Raw genomic sequence first — 27,331 nt, forward strand, 5'->3', positions numbered from 1 at the left:
AGAATGACAAGAATTCCTATTTGATAGTTAACAACAAGGTAGAAAGAATGACCAGGTTAAATATTCCCCTGGAAAGCTTCACCTGATATAGATCATACATACCCTGACTACTTTTTCATTATAGTCCCCTCTAAGCAAGTATACATCAGGATGATGATGAAATTGTAACAATAGGTTCAAAGTACTTGTGTGCAACTTGCAAAGAATATGGTCCTCTCTCATCCCAGTTTGACTTTTGTGCCCTCAATTGGGAATCTGCAGATGTACAGCTCAATTCTATCACTTCCCACAAGTAGGGCCTTTGGTGACATGTCACTGCATCTCTCTGGGCCTCAAATTATCCACTGACCATATGCTCTCTGGGCCTCAAATTATCCACTGACCATCCTCCTCACTGCTCCAAGTAGTACTACATGGGATGATGTAGTATACACAACAAGCACCTAAAAAGTGTGGGATGAAGAACTCTGAAGATAGCAGTTCCTGAGGTGTAGGGATGGAGTAAGCCAGTTTTGTCCAGCTGGCTCCATGGTTCAGGAAAAAGTTGGTAGCATCAGCTGAGATTGCTTTTAAGAGACCAGGCAAATTCTGGGGTACAGATGACACACTTTGGTACCTTGCACATGCACATGGGAAATGATGTATTTTAATTAGCTGCAGCTATCTGAAAGGCATATATGAAGACAGGGTGGCACACTGGATTGGAAGGCTCTGCCAGTGCTTCTTGAACTTGGTTCCTTTGTCTACAAAACAGGAGGTTAAACAGTGTGGGGCCTCCAGTGCCTCCTGCAGAGCTAATGGCTGGTGTTGATGTCATCCTGCTTAAGTGTGTTTCCTCATCTCTTAGAGCTGGAATAAGAGTGTTCACTGACATTTCCATTGGGTTGTATTTTGCATAAGCACCTGCAGTGGGGAATAAGAGCCCTGTCCAGATGACCCCCAATACTATGCAGAGCCCCATTTCCAACTGTAGATGGGTGTGTCGATGTCATTCTTGTGGAGTTTTTATGAAGTTTGTAGACAAGGTATATGAAATACCTACCATTCATGTTTCCTGGAGTTAGCTGTCATTATTCCTAATTATAACAATAACAAAATCCTGATCTGGCACATTCCTCTCTGGTCTTGGTGTTGAAATCCACCTATTGCCAATTTTTGCCTGGCTTGCATTGGTATCTTTTTCCACAGGATGGTGTTTAGTCCATAGGAGTTGTGTGAATATATGTGCTTCCTATTGGAACCACACAGCCTATGTGGCATGCTGGGAACGGTTACGTATGCAGGGAAAATGGAGCAACCTTGTTCAGCTGAGATTTCCCCCAAATACCTTCAAAGTCTGCAAAGTCTATTTCTGTTCCTCTTTTTCTCCTCCCCAATTTTCCTTCCAGTATATCCTGCCAAACCTGGGGGCCAGCAACAGCATCAGTGCTGTTCCCATGGAAACCGCAAAGCCCTGAATGGAGTGAATCCCCCTTTCCAAGGCAACAGCAATCAGTGTCCCTGCTTCCCTTCTGTCTCCTGGCTGTGTTCATGAGGCCTGAGTTTGCAGAGTCTAAACAGAGGTTTGCAGAGAGATGAAAAGTGTTCATGTCATGTTAGACATATTAATCACATATTGATCAAGGAGCAGCCCAGGGTAGGGATGAACACATCTGAAAGAGACTAGATCCTTCAACATGTCTAAGCAGAAGGGATCTAGGATGCTGTAGCCATCACAACATCAGGCCCTCATCTCAGCATCTTTCTTAGGGGAAAAATACCTAATACAACTTGATGGACTGATCTTCTAAGATTGCTCCCAAAAGTGGGGGTCTTAATGTTGTCCGACTCTTCCCTGCAGCAATGGGTTACTTCACCCTATTGTTTGAGACACTTTCATTTGTCAGTGCTCCTCCCACCCCACCCCTCCTCACCCCTGTAAAACCTGCTGCTCCTACTTTCCCTGGCTGGAACATTCTGAACTCTGCCAGGTATCTTATTTGCCTGGTCTCCCACAGAGCCTTCTGACTCTATTTGTGCCCCTATTGTACTGTGCAAGCACCCATCAAATGATTTCACAATCCCATTGCTTACCCATATGTATTTTAGATCCAGGGACACTATGAGCTCCTGAGGACAGGAACACTGTCATTTCTTTCTCTATTGCCAGCATCTACCAGGCAGGGATCCATGAAAGTGACATAAATGTCAAGCGAATACAAATGTAAATGAACACAGAGGGCCTTTTTTTCAAGAGGTGGTTTTTGTATAAACACAAGACAAAATTAGCTGATAAATGATGCTGGGAGGCTCATTTCAGTAGAACTTCCTATAACTTGATCCCAACTCCAGTGTCCATTAGCATTGCTCACAAATATCCCATTTATTTTTGTTCCAGAGACTTGGAAGAAATACTTTCTACAACTCATCAAAGGTTAGGTGGGACCATGAAGCTAATTTTGTTAGTGAAATGTGACCAAAATGAAATGGATCACATCTGGCTTTGAAAGCTAGTGTCTATATCACCATCTTGTATTTTATTTTCTCAATATTCTTGAAACATAAATCAGGAGGAATCTCCTATCAGCCTGGGACCTTGAGTGACATAGCAGAATCCTCACTCCCTTGATACATTTTATACATGCAGCATGAATAAAATGCATCATTTTATTCTTTGCAGCCACTGAGATTTGGGGGCTGTTTGTTATACAGCATATCCTAGCCTGTACTGTGTAATGGTATAATGTGGTCCTTGGCATCCCTACAGTCTTTGGCACATTAGAACTTACCTTGTACCAAATTTTGGTTGTTTCTGCCTCTCCACTAGACAGAAGGAGGGGGATTAAGGTTATAGGATGTTTATTCTTCCCTGTCTTCCCAGTGCCTAGCAAAATGTGCATTTCAGAAATTAACAGATTTTTCATCACTGAGATCCCTTTAGGAATATTAGCCATAAAAAAAAACTTGAGTAAAAGTATATATAGGTTGAGCAATCCTTATTCAAAATGTTTAGATCAGAAAAGTTTCAGATTTTGGATTATTTTTGGACTTTGGCAAGTTTGCCTCCACATAATGAGATATTTTAGGATTGGGATCCAAGTCTAAACACAAAGTTAATTTATGTTTCATGTGTACCTTAGACACATAGCCTGAATGTAATTTCATCCAGCATTTGAAATAATTTTGTGCATAAAGCAAAGTTACATAGTATGGAGATTTCCACTTGTGGTGTCATGACAGCATTTAGAAAGTTTCAGGTTTAGGAACATTTCTGATTTTGGATTAGGGTTGTTCAACCTGCATATGCACAATTTAATTGGTTAGTTTCTGGAACTGTTTTAGAGATATCCCTGCATATTCTTACACTCAGAGAGGTTAAGCAAGCCTTTGAAATGCAAGAAAGAGAGAATTAGGCAAAGGGAGGATGCTGGGGTTCCAGGGAACTGCTGCTCTGAGATATTTTTGTTTTTGTTTTTCATGTGTGGTTACAGGGATTGAACCCAGGGGGTGTTCGGCTATATCTCTATACTTTTTTATTTTGAAACAGGGTCTCACTAAGTTGCCTAGACTGTTCTCCAATTTATAATCCTCCTGCCTCAGCCTCCTGAGTCACTGGGATTGCAGGCATGTACTACTATATATGACTGAGATCATCTTTTGCATTTGTATCTGGTTCTAAGGATCATGTCTTAATTATTTTTTTAAAAAATATAAATAAATCAATACAGTGCCAAAATTATACATATTTAATCAGTCCTTACCATTGCTGATTACCACACTCAACCTAGTATGGAAAGACAAAGAATGCATAGTCCTTGTCATTGAGGAATTAACAGTTGGAGGAAAGTTAAATTGGGGGCAACTCTGTAAAATCATTCCAGTAATTTCAGTACCCTAAATTTAAGGGCAGAACTAACTTTTATCAAGCATACAACTATATATTTCTCACTTCTTCATTGCTTCAACTTGATAAAAAAAGTACTACCCCCAATTTACAAATAAGTAATCTGAGACCCAAAGAAGTTAAATAACTAACCCAAGTCCACAAAGATGTTAATGGAGGAGATCAAGGTGGGATTTGACTTTTTAGTATATTTATTTCACTATACAAAAAGGTCAAACTGACCATTTTTCTTTGACTTTTAGCATAAGTTCTTCCCTTAAAAAAACAGACAAGTTTCAAATTCAATTGGACTGATGAATGAGTGGAAGCAAGATCATGAAAAGTATCTCTGTGAAGGAGGATCAACCACAGGTACTGGTAGAGAAGAGCCACAACACAGAGTTCTTAAAAAATCAATCAAAAACCTACTGCCAATCCAATTTGTCAAGGAAAGGTGGATCAGTCAGTGCTCATGATGTGACATTTGTTTACTACTGGCCACCAGATTTTTGAAGAGCATAAAGACCTGGATTTGAATTCTTCCTTCACTCCTCTGTGGCATTGAAAAAATACCTTAACTTTTTTGAGTCCTAGTTTCAGAATATGCAAAATGGGAGAATAAAACGATATCAGATTTTATGGTGATTATGAGATTTAATTTTGAAGAAGCTTATGAAATATGCAGAACCTAGAATTGGGTAAGAAATTATCAAATGTTAGCTCTTTCTGACTTTAATAAATATTGGAGAGGGAGAAATATGGACAAGGTGTGTTTCTTGTCTTTCCCACAGTGCTGGGGCCCCACCACTTTCATATTAGGCATCCACCAGCACTTACATTTTTTTTTTTTGCCTAATTTTTTTTTCAAACCTAAGAAAGAATGCATTGCCCAGATATTGCAGTCTGGATATGCTGAAGAGCTCACACCCCTCTTTCCCCCAGAAGAAGGCTTCAATCAAAGTCTGATGGAAGGTGGTTGTACAAATACCCCAGCTCCCTGACTACTTGGATGAGATCACTCCGACATGTGTTCTACACTGTTCCCCACAGAATGAAGTTGCTCACAGTGATAACTGGCTTTATAACATGCTCTGATTGTCTGCCTTCCCTTCCCTGTTTCATGATCTCACTTCTTCATGCCTCTACCTAGGATCATCTCCCAAACTACTTGTACTTGAGTCTGCCTCAGGATCTACTTCTTGAAAACCCATATTGAAACAAAGGGAACTAGGAATTTTTGCATTTCTACACCTTTCCATTTCAACAAAAGTTAATTTTTTCAGCAAAGGATTCATTCATATCCTGGTGAATTTCCCCTCCAAACATAGCATAGTCTCATTGGGCAATTTTCCGTGAATTTACTTCCATGCATTAATATAGAAGAGATTCGTCTTGAAATCTAGATAGCATTATGGAATCTCCTCACTCCTGAATGAGGAATTTGGGAAGCCGCCTTTGCTGCTTTTTTCATGGTGCTGAAGTTGATCCAACACCCATGAGAAGATCCTTGTTTTCTACAATAATGTTCTTTCTTTTGCTCATGTCTCCATTGGCAGGAGATTTTAAACAATCATTCCACGAGCTTTTCTCCTGGAAGGGAACAAGCATTCTTTGGAACTAAAGAAACTTGATCATGAGTTACGTAGACGTTTGGCCTGGCAGAGCACTGACATGTAATTTGATGAACTAGAAACATATTTTTATCAATAATTAAAAAAATAAAAAAACCTCACAGATCAGTGCTGCTAATCTCTCTGAGCCACAGCTACTGTAGAAAATCCTGTGATCTCAGGAGTAAGATACCATTTGCAGGTTACAAACATGGCAGCAGACAGGAAGGCTATTTTCAGCCTACAACTTGGATGTGTTGCTTGTGGAATTATCAAGGCTGTGTCAGTAATGAATCCTCATTAAAGAAAATAAAATATCTATGGTAAATATTCCTACGGTTTTCAGAACTTTACGCCCATTTTGGGCCTCCTTTGTCCCTCAAACTGTCCTTTGGTGGCAGTGTCAGAGAGAATGTTTGAATGGATGACTTTAGGGTCGGATCAGGGTGCTGCATCTTTCATGTTCTTATATCTGCTTATTGATTCAGGGAAATCCGGAGCAACAAGCTGAGGTACATAGGAATGCACTTATTCTTTAAGGGGACATACAATGGTTAAAAAGCCTGCCCATTCCCTCATTACCCTTGGAAAGGATGAGACTGCACAAATAATGTTTCTTTGAAAAAAAAATGTGCTTAAATTAGTTCTTTTTGAATGCAGTCATTCCCTAGAGGAATCTATGTTCAACATTTTTATTTCTTTAAGGCATTTATTTTATAAAAGATGAGGGGACCAAGCTAAATGGCTGTATGTTTCAAAATCAGTGATTTTTTAAAAATGTTAAATCACCGAATCTCAAAATTAAAACTAACCTTTAGTATTCTATTGCTCTATAGATGGGAGGGTAATGATAGAAAGATCTTTCCCTCTACCTCTTTTTAAAACCTGTTATTCTTTCCCCATTTTATTCTTTGATTGTCAATTTGGGGGATGGGAAATAGGTCTTATCTCCTGTGTTCATTAAGCAACTGTAATGACAGTTGACTCTATATTGCAAGAGCATCTTGATCTATTAACAATGTTTGCTATGGTTTATAAGATTAGGAATGGAGATGTATGTTCCTTATTTCTCTGCACTGAAGCTTTGCTGACAAAGTCTACAATGCAGGAATGGCACTCCTTTGTCCTACTACTAGTGATCTCTACCATCATTTTCTTTCAACTCTATTTCAGATAGAATATAATCCACTTAAAAGGAGAAGAAAATATTAGAAGTGTTCCAATACAATCCTCCAAATATACCAAATACATTAAAGCAGATATGTTAGATTACTGTGATAAAATATTAGGTTGGGATCTAGTCTATAAGAATAAAATTACATATTCTAAGAAAAGTCATAGCTAGTTGTAAGAAGACAAAAATTGGTTAATTTAGATGGCAAAATACAAGCTGTGCTATTCCTCAACTTTTAACTTGGCCACACCTAAACCCTTCCTTGAGGGGAAAATACAGATATTACCTGCAATAAATCCTTTGTCTTTTTATGTTACTCTGTATTGGACATCTTTCAATCATTTGCCTATAGTTTTAGATCAAAGCACCAAAGAATCTTCCAATTACACCTGTAATTCTTTTAAGGGTTGAAAATGAACTCAAGACTTTTTTATTATATAACTAATTTCCAAATATCATGAATCCATCTTTTAGAAAAAAATCTGTCACTGCATATAAATAGATATTAAGAGAGAGTCATGATTATTTCAAACAAGAAAGTAATTCCCTTATTTATTTTTCCCACTGATGATGATGACAGATAAGGTGAAATGAATGAAACAGATAAGGTGCCTTTTGCTATGACAATGTACTCTGGTCTCCAACTAGGCTTTTAGGGTATAGAAAAAGAGTATCATCTGATAATAAGGGAGATATCTTAGGTCACTCTGCTATTTTATAGTTATTAGAGAAGAGTGGTCACAGTTTGTAGTAGGCAAGAACCCAGTCAGAGGATTTAGAATCTACTTGATGTGAGTCCAGTAATTTTTGATTATGTAGTTTACCTCATGAATGATGCTTTGAGGAGACTCTGGATTCTGTTGTCTTCCTATGAAGAGTGCTGAATTTTGTTCTAAAAAGAAATTGAATTACTGCAGGGTTGTCTTTTGTGGTGGCTTCAGACTTTACTCTGATAAACTTTTTTTGATTGTGCCTTTAGTCTTGGGAAGTTGTCTTTGTAGAATTTTAATGAAAAGGCTAAACTATTAAATCAGGCCCACTTAACTTTGGGAACTTGAACTCATAACTTTTTTGTCACCTCAGTCATTAAGTCTTTCAACTGTTGTTTTCCATGAGCTGCTTGGAGTCTTCCCCAAGGGTTCCCAGTCCAGAGGTCAGTCAGTATTTGAGGGGAGTTTATAAGTATATTTCAAGGCTTTTCCTCTGTTTCCCTTTCCTTTCTGATATTTCCTCCAATCTTTAATTAATTCAGGAGCTTCAAACTCTAATCTCTGATGCCTTAACTCAGTAAGACTGCTGCTGCTTTTTGTTGAGCTCGATCCTCCACACCCTGCGCACACTGTGGAGTTTCCCAAGGGGAAAAGCCAAAGATGTCCCTCTCCCTCAGTGTGGATTTCCTTCTTTCAGTTAATATTTCCTCTGGTCTTTGCTCATCTTATTCATTTTCCAGAATTTTTAAAATTTTGTCCTGAGTTACAATTGTTCCTGTGGGAATGTTGTTATGGCTTAGATATGTAACATCTCCCCAAAGATTCATGTGTTGAAGATTTTGTCCCCAATATTCAGAGGGGGGATTTGGGGACATGGTTGGATCATGAGGTCTCTGATCTCACCAACTAGTCAACTGATGGGTTCATTATTGGGTAGACTATTGTGAGGTTGTAGATACATAAAAGTTGGGACCTAGTTGAAATAGTTGAAGGGAATAGGCCTTTGGGGGTATGCTTTTGGGGACTATATCTTGTCCCTTTGGTCTTTTTCTTTCTCTGTTTCCTGGCTGTCATGAGGTGAGCAGCTTTGCTCTATCATACCCTCCTTGCCATGATGTTTTGCTTCATCACGAGCCCATAGCAAGAGAGTCAGCTGACCTTGGATTGAAACCATGAGCCAAAAGAAATATTTTCTACTTCAAGTAGAATTTCTCAGGTATTTTTTCATTGCAATAAAAATAGGACTAGCACACATGTTAACCCACTATAATTTACTTCGCCAGAACTGGAAGCCCAAAGTCAGATTATATTCTTCATTGTAACATGCTGTACATAAATTCACAGTACTAAATTCACATAGAGATTCCCCAAACTTGCTATCGGCCACATCACGTCCTCCATAGAACTAATGGAGCCTGGCCAAAACTATATGGCTCAGTGGTAAATAAGGACCTAGGGAAAATACATTTTTGCTGGGATAGGTTGGCAAGATATGATGAAGGCCTCCGAGGTAAACTAATTTCATACTAACTTGTATGAATAAACTAAGGATTAGAGAGAAGGAGCTTTCAGCACAGCAGGAAGTTACAAGAAGAGATCCTACAGCATTTCAAAGCCCTCAGCTATAAATATTTCAAGGTCAAGTCATTCCAAACAAGCATCTGTGGCAGTTCTGATGTCTCTGACAGGTGAAACCCCAAGGCTCAGAGGCCAGAATACACACTCAAAGGCAAAAATGACATTGGAAACCAGTTACAGTCAAGGCAGTGAAATTGTGTTCTTCTTTCTTTTGGAATCTGGAGGATCTCTTACGTGTTTCCCGTATGTGTCAGAGTTTTGACGTCTCACGTAAAGTTGGCAAATTGAAATTCACAGCAATAGAAAGTAGGTGTTTAATATATGATTTTCAAGTCCAGACAGATTTGTGAAGCTTTACAAGAAGGAATTAAAGAAAGGCAGGGAACAACATTTTTGACCAAGTCTGGCCGTTACATAAAGCATATAAAAGTATTAATGCTTAATTTTTTAAAAGCATAAAAGGAAACTTCTGCCTCATTCTTGAGTTAGTTGAGACCAAGATTTAGAAAAAAAAAAAAAAAACACAATTTGTGTTCAAGGGAAGAGAAAAAAAAGTAACATGGAGTAGGAGGAGAAAAATTTCACATTATTCCTAAATCAGAGAATACCTCTCCCCTGGCAAGGAAATGACCTGTGGTCCCCCTAAGAACTCAGGAGTTTGGGTTGTCAGCTATCTTTGTGTCCTATGTAATCACAGTTCATTGTAGAGTTGGCTGTAGTTTAAAACAGACTAAAAGAAACCCTTAAGATTACCAACATAATTATTTTGAGACAAAATAATGCAGAGGCAGTAACAGCAACAAAATCCCTGTGATGTAATGACCTTGATCATGACCTCACCGAGGCCAAATACAGATGTGTATATTGAACCAGGACAGATCTCAGGCCCACTTGAGCAAAAGGCCCATCAAAGAAATAAATCTCTCCGAGCCCTCCCATCCAAGAATGTCCTTAAATAAGTTGGATTAGAGCTCATCACCTGGCCAGCTCTTTCATTTGAGTTCAGATAGTGGGTGGAGTGAAATGACATAGCAGACTTTTAAAGAGAGGGAAAAATTTCATATCATTACTTCCTTTTAATCTTTTCTCATAACCATTAAATTTCAGAGCATTTCATGTAGATCTATGAGAAAGTCTATTTAAATAATTATTTTTAAAAATAATCCTTTTAATGTTTAAGCTACTTTTTAATACAAATGACATTATAGTTGATGAGAGAGCCTAATGTTTAAATTTTCTTGTATAGCTCAAATAAATCTGATCAGACCACCAAACCTAGCTGCATAAAAATCGCTGATCTCCTAGGTAACGCTCAACTGAGGAGAGAGAGGCAAAAGGGCTGCCTTTATCTGATGGGTGGAAGCAGAAATTCCCGTGGATATGTATCCATGACCAAGAAAGCAGGGTCCAGCCTCCAGGATCCATAGATCGGAGGGCTGGTGAGAGCAGCGTTGTCTGTCTTGGAACCTGTGGCACAGGAACAAATCAAGTCGCTCATTCTCTGCAATTTCAGGGAAAGGTCTCTTTCCAAGGATATAGGGTTCCTTTGAGAAAGATTCAAAGATCTGGCTCCTTTATGATCACAATCACATCCTGTAATCAGCTTTTCAGGGACACAGATGTGTACACATTTCCCCATCAATTTAATTCAAGAGTTCAGGATATAGTTGCTACATCTGCCATGTCCTTCTAAATCTGGAAGAGGATAATAAGGGAGCACAGAACACAGTCTTGTCTTCTTGGAGTTTACAGAGTAGTTAGGGAAGCCAGATTCAAGCATACATGCATATATGCACACATGAACATAAATTAAAGTCTATGTCCCAAATCATTCATGCATATATATACACACATGTATATGCGCACATGTATGTACATACATGAGCTGCACACATGATCTTGTGTGTGTTTATACAGGTGTTGCATGTATGCATATCTCTGTGTATGTTCAATGAACTGAATGCTTTTCCCCATGATATGTTGAAATTCCAATCTCCAATTTAATACTATTAGGAGGTGGGGTTGTAAGGAGGTAATATCATGAGTGGTATTAGTGACCTTATGACAGTTACAAAGAGCCTGCTTCCCCTTTCTGCCTTCTACCACCAAGTGAGGATACAAGGAGAAGGTAGAGATCTATAACCCAAAAGATGAGCCTTCACCAAAATGTGAGCATGCTGGCACCCCAACCTTAGCCTTCTAGTCTCCAAAATTGTGAGAAATAAATTTCTGTTGTTTATAAATCACCCAATATGATACTTCATTGTAGCAATTAGTTTGACTAAGAAAGTATGTATGTATATTATGCATATCTATTGCTGCATCATAATCATCTCCAAACAGAGGTTTAAGACAACACTAACATATTATATGTGACACATTTCTGGGGGTTGACTGGATTTCATTAGATGTTCCTTATTCAGCCACTCACATAGTTACAATCATAAAGTGATTGGGTCTGAAAGCATGTGAAGACCCAGACTCTCATTGACTATCTGGTACCTGGCCTGGGGAAACACAAACATTGAGGGCTAGAACCTCTGGGGCTCCTTGGCCTCTCTATCTGTATGTGTTCTTTCCACGTGATCTCTTTAGCACGAGGATTTCCAACACAGTGGCTCAGAATTGCACATCATGTATCAAGACAAAGTCAAGAGGAAGTCCTAAGACTTTGTATGATCTAACCTGGGAAGTCATGCAAAGCATTTCCACCGTCTTCTCTTCATCATAGAAGTTACTAGGTTCTGGATGGTCTTAAAGGGAAGGAGAGTGGACTCAACTTTTAGATTTTGGTTGGGAGGGAAAAGTTTCTGGAAGACTGTGTGGTCCTGGAGTTATTGCTATGGTCTCAATACTTCCATATGAACTGATACCGTCATTTGTAACTTTATTTATAGCAAATCTGTACCTATTAATATTGATCAGACAATGAGTAGGATGTAAGAACAGGAAGAAAGGATGACCAGGAACCAGTGCAGTGCGGAAGGACCTCATGGGGCTAGTCAGGTTTGAGTGGAGCCTTGTGGAAGGGATGGGTTTATACAGCACAAAGGAAGCTGTCTATGGGAAGAAGAAAGCACTGTGGAAGGTTTGGATGCAGGAAGTAGGGCCATCCCGGATTCTAATGTGGCAGGTGCTCTTTAATGTGCTTCTTCTTGAACAATCAAGCTCTTCAGTGCAAACAGAAATATCTATGGATATTCTATCTATGGTCATTGTTCCCATTACATGATCTTTCTTGATTCTCACAGCAACCCCGAGAGCTCTGTGTTTCATAGGGTAGGAAACTGAGACCATGTTCATAATACAGTCTTGGGTTTAGGTCTTCTAATTCAAGTGACCTTTATTCCATACCATAGTAACCTCTTCGAAATTGACATTAGACATGGAGTAGTTCACAACTCTCCCTGGCTCCAAGAAATAAGCATGTACTTATGCAAACTCTAGCTTTGTTTTGTTTTCAAAAAGGAAAAAGACTTCATCTAGAATCTGTTAAAACTTGTGGAAGGGCATTAAATTTCATGGTGCATTAGAACCTAGAATTAGCTCAACCCTAGAATTGGCCAATTCCTTATTAGCCTTTCATCAGACCTTTGGAGTATGTAGAGTCTAGAATTTTGCTTCTTGCTATAGGTTTTATGTTGAATACTTTTTAACTCATCCAAGGGCTTCCTATTCAGATGATATGGTCCTAGTCCCTTCTACCCCAAAAGGGACTGGTTGGGAGTTCTTGTCTTATTTAAGCGCTGACAGTGTCCTCTTGTGGCTTGATATTTGTCTTAGGCTAAGAATGAACGAATAGTTGTCTCAGATTCTCCTGTTCAAACTCCCTGTTCAAAAACATGTGGGCACATGCAATAATCCTGTGTCCTGGGCCCAATGTTATCATTTACACATTCTTGTGGTCACGGGATGCCAGTGCCCTCATATTTGCTTGGGCAAGGCAGAAAAAAGTTTGTATCAGGGCCTGCAAAGATTCCAAATTACAATACAGCAAGGCTTAGCCACTGGAGACCTGGACTGGTGTGTTTATTGCTCCTGAAACTCCCCCTGAATGTTGCTAGAACTGAAAGGAAGCAGAGGAAGTTGATGTTTTATCTCCCTGAAGATGTATTTACCATTTTGCTCACTTCAGGTCCCAACAGCCTGCACCTGGGACTCCCCTGAGTTGAGGATCTCATCTGTGAGGCTCTGCTTAACACTACACCCCCCCCCGACTTCCTACCCTTGGCGGTTCCACGTTCCACTCCCTACCAGCTTTTCCAGGAGAAAAAGCTCCACCTCACTTTCCCATGAACATTTATGTCAGGCTAACTAAGGAACCGCAGAGACATGATTTCTTCTATCCAGGAAATCTGTGCTAAATCACTGCATCCATCCAACCTCATGAGTGCTGGCTGGTGGGCAGGTAGTGAAGAACCAGGTGTCCTCTGCTCTCCTGGGGCATGGGTACAGCATGGCATACTCTTCGTTCAAATGAGAGGACCCCAAATGAGATACACACATGACTCTGCAGGCCCTCAGTTCCTCAGGGTGTCTGTCAATGTGTACTCAGTGGAAGAGCATTCTTTCTGTGGAGCCTCCTGCATGCATGCCTGTGGGTCCTTGCTGCACGGAGATGGGTTGGCTGGTATTTAGAGTAGACTGAAGCTAGATTGGACTTGCTCTGGGAAGTTGTCAGTGAGAATTGGGGAGGGTTGGGGATGAGACAGAGAGTAGAGAAGCCACAGAAACAACCAGCCATGGCCAAAGTTTCCATTCCCTGTGCCAGCTGAGAGGAGCCAGGGCTGTCCCAGAGGAACGTCTGACTTGTCTGAACTGACAGGCGGCTATGGGACCATCTTCACAGTGTTTTCACTGGTCTTGAACATGTTCCAGACATTTCTGTGTTTGCTCATCACATCATTTCTTTTTATCTTGTTTTTTTTTTTTTTTTTTTTTTTTTTTTTTTTTACTGGGAAGCTCAGATCCAAATAGCCCAAAGAGCAAACTTTGTGGTTCTATCTCAATCTGTTTGAAATAGTTATATACTCAGGTGACAAGAGAATGCCCAGCCCCAATCTGGAGCATAACAGAGGATTTATTTAGATATTAGAACCACATGGGATGAAAGAAAATGGCAACTTAAGTTTGGCAATGGAAAAGATTGTAATTTTTGTTGACCATTTCCAAACAACAGAAAGACTCGTGGCAGAGGAAAGGTGGGAAGCCTGCGTGAATAATCAAGGGCAAGACTAGTCACATCCAAAAGAGAAGAGTCGTCAAAATATCTTTCCCACAAAAGGTATGGACCACCCACATTTTGGCCAGCCTTGCCTTTTCTGGGGAAAAATGTCCTGCCATAAAATGAATGGAATCAGTTCTTTTTATGCCCTCCTATTTTAATAAGCTGAGCTGAATAGCTGAGCAGCTACGTCCATGGCTGGCAATACAGGGGAATTACCAACCAAGTTAACTATGTGTACACCCTCCTTCTATCTCTCTATAAAACACGTCTAAGACCTGCTAAGGTATATGGCTAGAAAAGGCGACTACTTTCATAAACAGATGAATGACACTTCCTTGTAAAGTTGGCAAGAACTTGTACAACCAGTCCAATAGAATACATGTAAGACAGTAATATGACCTTCTACCTCTGTAGTAGAATCTCTCAGTGTTGGCGTGGAAGCCAACATTGAATTGATGCCCTCACCACCCAATGCTGTGTTGTCTGCTAAAGGCCCCTAGTGCATTCTTCTCTAGATAAGTGCCCTCACCAATGTGTGCTACCCCAAACAGAAATTTTTGGGAGATTAAGTCCTTGTACTCAGAGCCTGGTGCGTCCAATAAGTGACCGACATAAGGGTGCACAGGTCAGTCCCTACCTCAAAGAGAGGCAGCTCCATGGTGCCTTCCATGCTCCATGGTCTCTGGGTTCACTTGGAACTAGTCTGCAGCTCAGATCACATATTTGCAGGCTCCTCCTACCTGTTTCCATCTCTCATGCCACTTCTCCAGAGAATTCTCTATCAATATATCACTTGCACAAAATCTCTGCCTTAGGGACCCATCCTGAGACACTCTCTTTGATTGGTTCTTGTTCTAAGTCTCTAAGGGAATGGAGCATCTCTTGAAATGAAAAATGCCCATCAGCTTCTGGAATTGAGTTCCTCGGGATAACCATAGCAAGCTTTGCCTCTTTTAATCCCTCCAAGTCACTACAACACAGAGCTGGAAGAGGAGTTCTAGTTCTTTCTCTTCCAAGCGAAACTTCTGGCCTGTGAAAAGCTGCCACACAGGCTGTGCACCTGGAAACTGACAGCAGAAAACCAAATTCAAATTTGGCATCAAGAAACAAATGTGCTCTTTTGTTCCCCATAAACATCCATGGAATAGTTAAAATTGGGTAGGATTTCCATGCTCCCAATCTCCCTTTGAAGTTTGAAGAGAATTTGGTGGGAAGGTTTCAGATTCTAATTATGAGTTTCTTTCCAAGATAATTCCATCACTTCAAAGGTAATGGCTTTGGATGGAACCAGGCATCCTTCTTGAGATGCTCCCAAAGATTTGAGTTCACAAAGCTTTCCTTGGTTGATTTTATACCTCCTGTAGATTGAGGCCTCTTACTGTAGGGGTACTTCTCTGATGAAGGACTCCAAACTTGACTTCCGGAAGGAGATTTTGCTCTCCTTTATTGCAAGAACTAAAAATGTTTAAAAGCTTTTCCATGGGCAGGACTGACTAGGAGTAGGCAGACTACAGATGGGTAACCTTAGGGTGTAAATATTTGCAAAACATAGACGGCATCTCTGCTGGTCACATGCAACCCTGGTGACTGAGGCTGAAACAACACAGAGATGCTCATCAAAAGGAAACTCACCTTTGGCACAGATCTTCATACTTCAGGCCCTAGAGAGCCTGCTAGATTCTACCCAGGAGGGGCATGAGCTATTTTAACTTGGAATGTAGCAAGCTAGGCCAAGGGCGCCAGAGCCAAGAGATACAGTGTACAGCAAGCACACCCTAGAGAGAGCATTTCCTTCCACACTAGGCCTCCAAAGAGCCAAGAGACAGGCAGCAGAGTGGTTTGTCTGCAGCACACACCTAGAAAGTTAGGCTTCTTGTAGTGTTTTCCAGGATGTGATGGGCTAAGCCATTCTCTACCTGGAGAAGGGAGCAGTAGATGAGCTCACAGTTGGCCTGAGAGGTTTGTCCCTGACCTATACTTAACTGTACCCTGAATTCAGATTCCTGGTCCTCCATCTCCAGTGTTCTCATGTTCTTATCTGACCCTTTCCTAAGAAAGTACCCAGATTCTCTTCCTTTACCCCTCTACTCATCCACTAATATTTAACCAGCAGTTCTCATTTACAGATTATTCTATTCACCATCCTCAAACAGGTTCTCAGAGTGCAGAAGATTGTCAGTAAATGCTGATCAAAGGAGAAGATGCCTGATTATTATATAATATGGTTTAGTACTTGATATATTCACTCAATAAAAATTTTGCAGTACCTACTCTTTGCCAGGTGCCATGTTCATCTCTAAGTAAATAAGCAATGCTTATCCTGTTTTCTTTCTATACATAATGCCTTGTATGCATCTTTCAGGGTACGTATGCTAGTCCAGGTTTCCTGGGCTGCAGTTTCCCCCAACAGAGATGTCAGAGGTGGTGATCTGAGATGATGTTCCTCATGTGACCAGCTCAGGAGAATGGGACAGTCATTGAGATGGCCAACAAAGAAATGCCTCACACTTGAAAGGCTTCCCCATTCAGTTGGTCACCTGATCAGATTATGCTGATTCCTGTCACCATGGCAAAGAGGCCAGAGCCAATAATTTAATTCAGAGAGCTACCCCTGCCAGTCCCACAAGCAACCTCATGGTCCAGAAAGAATTCTATGCCCTTAGTCAGACATCACCTGTCAGAAATATAAGACATTATTGGGGGGGGACAGAAATATAATACTTTTTCTTAAGAGCTTCCTACATGATAGAGCTTTTTGGGCTCCAATTCTAATGGTAGAATATGGTTGGAGAGCTTTAAAGAATGGGAATTACAGATGTTTGAAATGCCTCCATGGTCCTCAATGTGTTTCCAGAGTTATGAGAGATGATATTAGGTCATGCAACAACAAACTTTAAAAAAATAATAGTTATATAAAGGTATTTTAATTTTATTATAACAATATTCGTGTTGGTCTATGGAAGAGAGGGAATAAAATCACCTTAAAAATAAACACTACTGGGGCTGGGGATGTGGCTCAAGCAGTAGCGCACTCGCCTGGCATGCATGCAGCCTGGGTTCGATCCTCAGCACCACATACCAACAAGGATGTTGTGTCCGCTGAGAACTAAAAAGTAAATATTAAAATTCTCTCTCTCTCTCTCTCTCTCTCTCTCTCTCTCTCTCTCTCTCTCTTTCTCTTTAAAAAATAAAAATAAACACCACTTTTAAAAGTACATTTAAAAATTATAAAATATATAACTTCCCAGGGTGTATATGAATGTGATGAACATGTAAAAACATGGGATGCAGGAACTAAAGAACAGATTCGGCCTTAGTATTAAAGGCCTGATGGTCTCTAGGGCTGGGATCCTACTATTGTATTAACTTCCCCAAATCCTCTACTTTAACAAAGGGACAGAAAAGTGACCATAAGACCTCTTATACATAAGCATGGACTATATCCTAGGGCCAGGCCATGCATACATTGTCCCAATCAGTCCTTCCAACACCCTGGCAGATAAGTAGAACAGCAGCGCCAAGTCCATGTTTTAACCATTGTACAGATGTGGAAAGATGATACAGAAAAGCAAATAGCTTGCCCAAGGCCACACAACTCCTAATGGGCGAAGCCAGATCACAAACCCACGCTCTTAACCACAATGTTGTCCTGATTACCATAAAGCAGTCATCTGGCCCAGATGGTAAGGAAGGCTATGCTCAACCTTATCAGGACCAAAAGGCTCTTCCTATGTACATTCAAAGTCATCTGCTCTCTCAATTGGCTCTTTCAGATCTGATGCACAGTAGGCAAGATGGGGATCATCCCAGGTTCCTTGTTTTTATCTGCATTCCTTCCCTTCAATGTGCTTCCACCTTCCAAAAGCTGGTACCTGCTCTTCCTCTTTAAAGGACAGCCCTTGGGTACCTCGAGAAGAGTTGGGGCCTTAATGTCACCTGCTCAGGCCCCTACATTAATAACCAGTGGAGGAAGGTATATGTAATCCCACCTCCTTGACTCAGCTTTAGGTTATCTTAGGGGTCAATTTATACTCGAGAGTCCTCAGTAGAGTTGGAACAAAGCTGTCCTGGGCAGAACTTTTACAAAAGGTCATGACTCTGCTTTAGTTCCTCTTTTCCTTCCACTCTCTTACCAGCCTATCCTTAGTAAATGACTTGTACAGAAATCTTCATCCTTAGCCCACTTCTGGACAGCCCATCCATATCCATCATGTGTCCAACATGCGAGTAGGGTGGAGAAGAGGTGTTTAAGTGTGCCCAGAACATAGCAGCAGTCCTTGGGACTGATGGCCTAGAAAGGACAGAGCCAGGATGACAAGAAGCCCAGCTCTCATCAGGCTGCCTTTGTCCATCAACAACAAGGAATGGTCATTTGGGTTCTGAGGTTGTTACTGTGGTAAGGGGCATGGATGACAGATGGCACCTCTGTTCAAACAACTTGGGAAGATGACCAACCATACAAGTATGTGCTCGGGAAGGAAGCAATCAAGGAGACTATCTTTGAATATAGGTTAGTCATGGACTAAAGAACTAACTAATGCACGGGAAAATACAAAGGCCAGAGGAAATCAAAGAAGAAACACACATGCAAAGAGAGGGAAGACTTAAAAGCCTTCTCCTTCCCTGGACGCTTGTTCAATCAGGTAAAGAACTTGTCAAAGTCAATGGGTGCCAGTAACCCTGGAATCCAGATTCAAGGATGGCAAAGACCCTTCCTCACCTAGCAATGGCAGGGCCAAGTTCATACGTTTTAAATGATTATTGCCATAACTAAGTTACTGATGCATGGAAAAGGGGGGAAAGAGCAAAAGTGAGTTTTATTAATGTTTCATGTTTTAAAATATGAATAGACTACTTTCTGCTCTCTGATTTGATAAACACATGATACAGACATGCATTGAAATACCACAATATATTCCATAAGTTTATACAATGATTACCTGTTAATCAAAAACTTTTTAAAAATATTTAAGGAGATGACACATTAATTACCCTGATTTGATCATTACACACTGCATACATGTACACATTTTACAAATTACACAATAATAAATTTATACAATTAAAATAGAAATAGTAATAATTTATAAAACTATTTTAAAAAATTAAAACCTGGAAAATAGAAATTACAGGGGCAAGAAGGAAAAAAAATCATTTGCCCAAAAAGTAAGATCTACAAAGGCATATTTTCAAAATCCTTGAAGAAAGGCAGGGAACAGAGGGAGAGATCAACTCCCAAGTGGAGAGCTCTCTTGCTGTTTTGTGCAAAGAGCACACAGAATCCTGTGACCTTTAGGAAAGCGGGTCTGGGATGGGGAATAACCAAACTGAGGAACAATGTTTATTTTTAACATTGTGTCTTTGGTAAAATCTTCATCCTAACCTACCCAATCTTAATAGGTCCAATTGTATTGATCACCAAGTCATAATTATTATCTTTTAGCAGATGAACAGGTCAGACATTTCCAGGGGTTCAAAAAAATATAGACTTAAAGCTGCTTCTTAAGGTAATTATAACATAATAATATGAGAGTCCTCTGGGCATCTATCTGCCCCCAAAGCCAGCTGATTTGGTAACAAGGAGGCCACAGGACTCCTGGGCTCTTACCTGCCTTCCTCTCAGGCTTTGTAGGTAGAGTACGGGATAGGAGACATTTTTCAAATGCTTGATTTCTCACAGGTCTCAGAGAGTTTCTGTTTGGAGGAATTTAACCAGGACACACCTTCTCAATTCCCAAAGGACCCTGAGCCGTCCATCTAAGAAGTGCTACCCCTAGGCTCAAGATTGGTTTCCATGTTCCTATTGTCCAAAGTGACAGATGGGAGGACAGGTGGTCTTTGGGGTCAGTTTGGGTGAACTGGCAATAATAGTTCATATGGCCAGTCTGGGTTCTAACAATGGGTAGGAAGAAGGGCTTCTGCAGTCTCTGAGAGTATTTGGAACTTTGGGAAGTTTACAAATATGGATATAGGTAAGCAATTCAGGATATCTCTCTGTCTCTGTCTCTCTTTTACTCTCTCTCTCTAGGACATGAAATTTCTCTATTTCGAAGGTCATTATCTCCCCAGACTTCTGTTCCCCCAAAGCCCCCACAATTTAGTGCTGGATTCAGAAAGGAAACAGGGCCACATTCAAGTCTGTTTTTCAGCATGGTAAAGGGAATAGTACATTCCAGAGAGAGGCACTTACCAGATGTTAACATATGAGCCATCAATTAAACATATGGGCCACTCACCATGAAGTATACTCTGTGCTAACCTTTTTCAAAACAATGTGAATTTTCTTCCACATTCCGAAGATAGTTTGAGATCCACCGACCCTCGGGGCCACTACAAAGCTCAATAGCAGTTAAAATTCCACTGATGTGTACTTCAGTGCCTCTGAGTTGTAACTTCTGGCTGACGGTATCCTGAAACAATCCAAAGGCCCTTGGGCTCATTTGAAACAACAAATTTGGAACCAACCATGAGAGAGAAAGAGGGAGAGAAATATGTCAATGTTGAGAATAATATCTACCAAATTGCAGGTGTTTGGAATATGTCAATTATAAATTGAGAACAAAGGATACAAAAGATGTCTGAGACACTACTATGATGCTTATCTAATTTTCTTGAGTCATGTGCTGTTTTATGCAGCCATGGTAATTAAAATAACATAATATTAAATTAAATTAAATACTTCTCGTTAAAATCCGTTGCTTTAATCTAGGATTATAAAATGTGAAAAGGAGAAAGCACTGGGAAAAGGAAAACCTTATCTAGGCAATAGTTTTCCTAGAGGTTGGATCTGAAGTATCCTCTAAAGGCTGATGTTTCAAGGCTCGGTTGCCAATCTGGCACTATTGGGAGGAGTCAGAGCCTTTAGGAGGTGGAGTCTAATGGAAGGAAATGAGGTCATTGGGGTATGTCCTTGAAAAGGATATTGGGACCCTGACCCCTTCCTTTCTCTTTGCCATGAGGTTGAGTATCTTTGCTCCATCATGCACTCCCTGCCATGCTGCTCGGCCTCACCACAGGACCAGAAAACAGTGGAGCTCACCAACCATGGACTGACACTTCTGGAACAATGAGCCAGAATAAACCTTTCCTCCTTTTAAATTGTTTTACTCAGGTATTTTGTCACAGTGACAGAAAGCCAATTAAAACAGGATCAGTCATACGGAGAAGGAGACCTGTGTGCTTAATAGTCCATGTGACTTGGATTGAGTCTAGATTTTCTCTATATTATCATGATGATGCCCTTTTGTCTCAGGAAATTATAGGCAGCAGTTTAGAACATATGGATTGCATTAGGCCATGTACTGTCCCCAGAGATTTTAAGGACAACTTATCCCTTTCTGGAGTACTGTAAAGGAGGAAAAGCAACTAGAAAGTGCCCAGGTTTGTGCTCTTGGATTGACTTCAGTAAGCACAGCTTGAAAAAATTGTTTCTGCCCATTGTAACAAGGCTGACATGCCATTTGATCAATTTCCCAACTGGTCTTCTCCATGGAGAATTCTGAAATGAGAATTCTGGGAAGAGAGCTTTTCCTGGTGGCAACTGTAAAGAATTCCAGGGCATCTCCTCTCCAGAACTAGGCTGGATAGGGCTGAGCTGCCATTCTTATCTTCTCAATTATTCACAGAAGAGGGCAATTCCTTAGATCTTCCTCTTGTCATGAAGGAGGAGAACGGAGTCCTGCACATGGAGTTTCCCAGGGAAGATCATCCTGCTTTTGTTTTAGTTTGCAATATAAAGGATCCCTTCCTAACTTCTCAGCCCAGTCCTTAAGGTGTTCTAGTCGGGAAGGAAGAGTTTCGATCCTCAGAGGTGAGCAGGGAAGTGACAGGAAGCGAAGTCCAAGTTGGTGCTTCAAAGCACCTACCCTCTGGCCTCTGTCTTGCCCAGATGAGCAAAGACCTGAGGTCCCATGATTAGAGCTATGGGACACATGCTAGAGTAAATAATAGGAGTCACATTACTCAGGGTATGCTAATTCTCCTATGGCTTAGCATAAGAAAGTCTCTCTTGAATTTTCTAATTGGCCTTTGGAGATGGCTGTATTTTGTAAGTTATGTTTGGGATGTTGTATCACAAATATGCATAGACAATTATCCTTATTCTGCCGAAATTTGGAAAAGGAAACACCCCACACATTTAGTCCCATCAGGAAAACAAAACAAAACAAAACAAAAAACCGAAGCAAAATTCTACAGGGAATTTGACAAAAAATTTGAAGCACAAGCTACCCACAAAGAATATCATTCTAAGAAGCCTCAGAATAAAGTTTCATGACCTTCAAATGACATCAGTATTTTAGAGATCAGCAAATATTTCAAGAATTGAGTAATTATTGCATACACTGTAAATTCACTGGGCAGGTGGTGTGGTATACAAACCTTTTTCTTCACTTTCTCAATCCATAGCACCTGACTAGGTGTTGGGCTGTATCTGACTCAAAATTGAATTTCTTGATGTGTTCCAATACTAATGCTATTGTGCAACAAATTGGGATTAGTTGTCCAGAGAGCTTTAGCTCTGCTAAATATGTATAAGTTTGGTGACCGTAGGTAAAATATATGTATCCTATGAGCTTTAGTTTCCTCATCTGCCAAACCAGGTAAAACATATATGGCTTTGGAAATTATCAAGTGCTATTGTTGTTGTTGTTGTTATTATTATTATTATTATTCAGAACCACTGATTCTGATTCAAGGAAAGTCAATTAAATATGGTTGACGTGCACTGAGGAAAAGGAGTAATATATATGAAAACAATGAACTATGAAAATAAAAAGAGAGAACAAGTCGGTAGTGAGAAAACAGATATTCATCCTGTGCTCTTAGAAGGAAACAGAGATTCCCCGTGATTCCCCGGGCCATCAGCCTTTGAATACCTCACTATTCCTTGCAGGGCATTAATTCAAGTCAGAAGGAATCTAGCATCACCTATATACAGAGCACTTGGTTTTGCAAGAGATATAAGGGAAGTTTATAGGAAATAATTACAGCTCCATATTTACCTAACATAACCTTTAAACTCTACTAAGAAAAAGATATTTTTATTATCGCTCCCATTTTATAGATTTTAGCATTCAAATAACTTTGTTTAAGGAATTGGACTCACCACTGAAATCTGGGTTTGGGGCATTTTGGATTTGTTTGGTTGTGCAGTGCTGGACCTTGAATCCAGGGCCTCACACATGCTAGGCAAATGCTCTACCACTGAGCCACATTCCCAGATCTTCTCTGGGACCTTTCAAGGGAGGTGTGAAGCCCAGCTTTGAGGGACCTTAGTGTCAGAACCTCTACCCATCATACAAAGTGGCAAAGAGGCAAGATTCTAACATCAAAAAGAACCTGACTATGTAAACACGTGAGTCTCTGTGATGAGAGTGCTGGCGTATTTCAATCTCCAGGCTCCCAATGCAGTGGCACATCTTTATTGGTTCTGCAGGGTCTAGGGTCCCTGACAGACAGTGAAACTCAGGTTTCCTTTTCTACTTCATCCACAACATGAGCTTCACCTCATCTCTGAGATAGTTCTGGGCCCCCTGATGAAGCCACTGGATGGTGCAAGAATAAAAAGGAGATAAGAACAACTTATGTGAAGTGGCTGTCAGTGCAGTTGACGGAGCTACAGGGAGAGGGAGATAAATTAATTGTAAAAATGTGTTCCTGAAGGGGAGCTTGCAGGTGTAGCCTGGGACCACAGCCCCTATGTAAAGGGCTGAGGTCCTGAGCCCAGGCCATTCACATGGTAACAATGTTCTTTCCTGAGTTCATCTGGCCAACAGTCAGATACTTTCTTTTGGAATTTTTAACTGAGTTTTTTAAAAAAACTTACATTCAAAATAAAAATCTACCACTTTTGGTGTATAGTTCTATGAGTTTTAACAAATTCATTCAAACCTCATCATGATCAAGATGAAAAATAGTTCAATCACCCTCCAAATTCTGTCAACTCATACAAGGTAAAGTCTGATCTGTATTTTCTATTCTTATAACTTGGAACCTAAGTTACAGGTTCCTAGCCTAAGATATAGGTTCCTATAAGACATGCTAAGTCCAGTGATGGAGAGAGGGATGGAGGTGAGTGAACCTGGGGCAGCACCTTGAGATGAAGCATCAACTCCTTCTTGCTCTCCACCTCCCACTTCCAACACCCACACCCACTACACTGCAACCCTCCCTCACTAGCCTAACTAGACCCCTTACAGGTAGCAAAGCCCATAGATTTGAGTTTGTTAAGCAAGAGAATGGAAGACAAGGAGTATTTGTCCCAGCTGGAGGGGTGCTCTGTCTCCTGGAAGGGACTCCCTCTACCCTAGAGTGGGGGAGGGGCCCTCTCTCCTAGAGAGATTTTTCTCTTTTGGGGCAGTTGCTTTCTTCCTCTGTCTTTCGAGACTCTAGCAATGTCTGGAAGATAGTTGTGGCAGACATCTCTAGAAGTCGGTGAAGCTTGGTGGTTTGGCTTTCCAGAGCTGTGGCTCAGAAGGCCCTCTGTGTAGCTGAGAGGTTGGGGACTTTCACATGACAATCAACTCCAAAAAAAACTGCATGTGTATTTGGGTAGATACACTAGGTATGCATATTTTATTGAGAATATGTAATGCAGGCTTTTGGAAAGTGATCCTCAAAGGGTTAACGAGGGAATGAAGGCTCCCAGCCGCCCACATACAAGCAGATTACTGGGTCTCCTAAGGGCCCTGGCGTGTGTATCTTCATGCATATCAAGCACTCAGGCCTAAATACAGCCTCCTTTCTCTTTGCACAAATGGAAGCTAATTAAACACAGTGGTCTGCATGCTGCTCCTCTCGCTTGACATATCTTGGAAATCTCCCCACATGGGCTCCTGAATCCAACAGCCTTATCCAAGTGACTGGGTGTAAGAATGACTCACTTAACTACTACCCGAGTGATAGAAATCTAGCCTGCTGGTACTCACTTGCTCTATAGCAGCAGGCTGTGACCAATTCTTTGTGTACCTAGACAAGAATATCTAGAGGACAACTCTCAGCAGTGCAGCTGATGACGCACATTTTTTTTTTTAATTTCATAGAAATAAAGTTGAGTATCCCTTATCCAAAATGCTTAGAGTCAGAAGTGTTTCAGATTTCATTTTTCTTGGATTTTGGAATATTTGCAGATATATATCTTGGAGATGGGGCCCAAAGTCTAAACATTTCTGTTTCATATACACCATATATGTGTGGCCTGAAGGTGATTTTTTACAACATTTTTCATATGACTGAGTTTTGTCTGTGATCTGTCACATGAGAACAGATGTACAATTTTTCCACTCTGGCATGGCCATATAGGTGCTCAAAAAGTTTGGGATTTTAGATTTGGGATTTTTTGAATTAGGGATGTTTCACCTGTGCTACCCCAAGGATTTATCCCAATCTTAGGAATGCATGAGATTATCTGACCCCTAGTTTTTTTTTGCCAACACACACATTGAATCATGTCACTTGATAATCTCTGCCACTGATACAGTGGTGTCCATTGTGGCTTTAATTTCCTCCATCCTTTGTAACTGATGACTCTGAGTACATTTTAGTAATTTTTAGGTTTATTTTTAAAGTTTGTGTTTTTCTTTTTAATTGCAGTATAATACATATAACCTAAATTTTGTCATCTTTTTAAGGGGGGGCAGTTACTGGGGATTGAACTCGTGGATGCTTGACCACTGAGCCACATCCCCAGCCCTATTTTGTATTTTATTTAGAGACAGGGTCTCACTGAGTTGCTTAGCACCTGGCTTTTGCTGAGGCTGGCTTTGAATTTGCAATCCTCCTGTCTCAGCCTCCCGAACCGCTGGGATTACAGGCATGTGCCACCATGCCCAGCCAAATTTTGTCATCTTAATCATCACTTTTTAGTGTATAGTTCAGTAGTGTTAAGTCTATTCATATTCCAGAACTTTTCATTTTGGAAAAGGGAAACTGTACCCATGAAACAATGACTCCCCGTTCTCTTCTTCCCTCAGCCCCTGGCAACCACTTTTCATCTTTGAATTTCAATATAAAAACCTCTACAAGTGGAATTATATAGTATCTATCTTTTTGTAACTGGCTATTTCACTTAGCATAATATCTTCAAGATTCTGACATGCATTGCATATTTCAGAAATTCTCTCCTTTTTCAGGCTAAATAATACTCCTTGGATGGACATACCACATGTTTATCCATTCATCTGTAGAAGGCACTTGGTTTGCTTCCAGCTCTGGACTAGTGTGAGAAAATACTACAATAAACAAGGCAAGCAAATATCTCTTTAAGACCCTGCATTCAATTATTTTGTATCTGTACCCAAAAGTGAAACTGGGGCCATAGGGTAATGTTATCTTGCTTTTTCAGGATGCTTTAGTGCCACTGTATTTTCAGTTAAACCCTAAACACATTTTCAGGAAGCCTCACTCTTGAATACTTAAGTCTATTTTAGAAATTATCCTTGGCTCCCTCAGCTCCCTAAGATAGCAGCCCTACCAGTGTGGACCTCATCTAGCCTCAAAGTTTGGAGAGGCTGGTTTATGAGCAAGGCAGCCTTTTGCTAAGCTCCTAATCCAATAGTTACATAATCTCAGTCCCAGGGGCACTTGGTTGAGCCTTTCCTTCTCACAACTGTAGTGACTCTAGTGTCCACAGCAAAGAAGCCAGTTTGTTTGGGCACTGGGAACATCATTGAACCTCAGGGCAAGAAAAACCACTCTTCGGCTGATAAAAATGCCATCTCCTCTAATGGTCTTGCCAAATACTCTAAATCCTAAATTTAGGTCTCACTAAAACATACACGCAACTACTTCACAGCCCCACAAGCCACTGGAACATGACAGTCCAATTCTGTGTCCAATGTCCTAGGCTGACTGTTGCCAAAATTTATTTTTCAATTGCAAAAGAACTTTTTATTTTTTGGTCTCTTTCCTCACTGTTTTGGAAAGCCAACCTCAGCCAAAAATCTGCCAAGGAGCTATTGTTTGTTAAATGTCAGCCTCTGCGGGGTGGGTAGGAAGAGAATCACCAGTGACAAAGTACAGCTCGTTGCCTTCCAGAGTCCATGGTCAGTGGGAACAATCCGATCAATGAATCAGAACTGATCATGAGCCCTGATTTGCCTGTTTTCAGCAGTAATTAATTGCAAGGAACAATCTAGTCTTTAGTAGGTTATTTGCTGCCGCAGAGCCTAC

At 40.6% G+C, this 27,331-nt stretch overlaps 1 protein-coding gene across 1 annotated transcript in view; it reads right to left on the reverse strand.

The window, feature by feature from the left end:
• Nucleotides 1-27,331, reverse strand: part of Slc24a3 (solute carrier family 24 member 3) — a 448,141-nt gene that overhangs the window by 223,818 nt on the left and 196,992 nt on the right. The window lies entirely within an intron of this gene.

This window comes from Urocitellus parryii, chromosome 6 (assembly GCF_045843805.1).
Source record: "Urocitellus parryii isolate mUroPar1 chromosome 6, mUroPar1.hap1, whole genome shotgun sequence".
Taxonomy (NCBI): Eukaryota; Metazoa; Chordata; class Mammalia; order Rodentia; family Sciuridae; genus Urocitellus; species Urocitellus parryii.